The 2,263-nt window shown below is 43.0% G+C and overlaps 1 non-coding gene across 1 annotated transcript; it reads left to right on the forward strand.

Annotated features, from left to right (window-relative positions):
• The first annotated feature begins 328 nt into the window (after positions 1–328).
• On the forward strand, positions 329–401 carry TRNAS-GGA (transfer RNA serine (anticodon GGA)). Its single transcript has one exon. It is a non-coding gene; the product is annotated as a tRNA-Ser (tRNA).
• Positions 402–2,263: the final 1,862 nt, after the last annotated feature.

Here is a 2,263-nt window from a genome sequence, read left to right on the forward strand (position 1 = left end):
TCATCGTTGTACATTCATCACATAAAAACACTCCCTTCTGATTAGACACCTGTCATTTAGTTCTACAATTTATCAGGGAAAGTTTCTCATATTAAATATCTCATCTTTATGTTAAAGAACCTAGTGTTTATCGCGGACTACGACTTGAATGGCGGCAGTGGCGTAGATATTTCGGGCAGGCCGGTCATGGACCCATCCATCTACACTCTGTAAGTTCAATGCAACAATTTCAGAAAAAATAACATGTAAATGTAAAAAACATTCAACTTGACCGGGATTCGAACCCGGTTCCCTTAATGTCCGGTCGAATTTAAGAGTTTAAGTGGACGCCTCGATAGCTTAACTGGCTAAAGCACTCGACTGGAGATTGAGGGATCCGGGTTCGAATCCCGGTCAAGGTGAATGATTTTTACACTATGTAATTGTTGCATTGAAATGCACATCAGCGGATGACTTCGTTAAAAGTTACTATTGCGTCATCTTCTGCAGTTTCTTTGGAATCTGTATGTTCAATATTTTCGCAACATGTATACATCTAGCTCTAACATGCAGCTCTAACATTGAACAAAAAATGCAGCCGTCACTGGTCTATCTATATTTACGATTTATATTCTCTCACTACCTATTTTTCCGTCACTGATTAATTTCAACAAAACAAAGCGAAAGCGAAAGGGAAGACCCTACAGCTCTTGAGTACGAATAGCATAGGGAGGAGGGCGGGAGCACCATTTGTTGTCATGCTTAGGTGATTTAAAATATTTGAGGGACTAGCGTTACGGGATCGGTTGGTTCATCTCTGATGAATCTACAAAGCAAAAGAATTTCACGGATTGGCCGGACCAAGATGGGTAAGAGAAAATAACAGATCCTGTGGTGCCACATTATAAACATTCCAGCAGGAGAGTTGAGAATATAGATTGCAAAAGAAGTGGATAAATGGTACACAGAAATACGAAATATAGTGAAAGTTAAATAACTTTCGAAGGCACAAAATAATTAAAAACCAACATTTGGATATTATTCCAATATCTTTCTATGACATCCTTCAAGATGACTAGGGCGTGATCGACTGGGAGTGAGTGATATGGCACAAGAAGGGAACAGAAACATTATCAATGTTGTTACACATTCAAAAGAAAATATACACATGGCATGGTTTAGCTAGATATGCCATCTGTTTTTGTTGTCAAAAAGGGATATACGAACAGATTAAATCGTATCCCCCTTTTTTTAAATCCAAATAATGAGTTAGCGTATCACACAATGATCTCATGAGAGGTACATTGATATCGTACACCGACAACGAGTGGAATAAATGCGCATGCTGTGTCGTCTTACCCTGAGCGAGAAAGCGTCGACATCCCTTGGCGTCCTTGTTCTCTTGGAGCTTTACCTTGGGAGTTCGGCTCTTCTTCCTCTTGGTCCTGCCGGGCAGGCCAACTCCGACCGATCCCTCTGCTCGGAATAAATGGAGAACGGAGTTAGCGACGAGGGAAAAACACAGAGAGGAAACGGCGCAAACAAAAAAAGCACGATCTTTATTCATTTTCTTGTTACTCTCCATGCATAAGTACATAGAAAAGCATGGAAGTGAAGCTAATTAATATGAGGATTATTGTATGACCCTCCCCGGGCTACAACCTTGACGTGGTGGAAGGGCTTGTGCGTTCCGATGACCCCTAGAGCTATGCTGGCGGGAGCGACCCTACCAGGAGATTATTGCTCCTGTTAGGATCACCCATACCATATAGGTCGAAGGTTAGGAGCCAGACGAAAGTTGGTCCACGCAGCGTCTGTTCCTCAATGAGGCGGCTGCAATGGCGTCTAACCCCAGTGGGGCCACTGGCCAGTAAGTGATGGTGTCACGTTAAAAACACTATTGAGGAAGGCAACGGGAAACCACCTAAATTATCAATCCCAAGATTAACATGATGGACTATACAGAGATTTTGAGTCCTGGCAACTACGGGGCTCGGCCCAATCCGCCGTGTGTCGTGCCCGGTAGCGGGGGAGGCAAGGCTTCCGCGGTCGTCATCCCACGAAACCCTTACAAGGGAAAACCAGCAGCAGCAGGACAGAAGACGCAGGAGAAGAAGACAAAATTAGTTAAAATAGGAACGTGGAATGTTAGGACAATGATGAGGACAGGGAAATTGGAGAATATTAAGCGAGAGATGGAAAGGGAAAAAATAGATATTTTAGGTCTATGCGAGGTGAGATGGAATGATAGCGGGGATTACTGGAGTGATAAGTATAGAATAAT

The sequence above is a fragment of the Hetaerina americana genome, unplaced genomic scaffold (assembly GCF_022747635.1).
Source record: "Hetaerina americana unplaced genomic scaffold, ioHetAmer1.1.p SCAF_56, whole genome shotgun sequence".
NCBI lineage: Eukaryota > Metazoa > Arthropoda > Insecta > Odonata > Calopterygidae > Hetaerina > Hetaerina americana.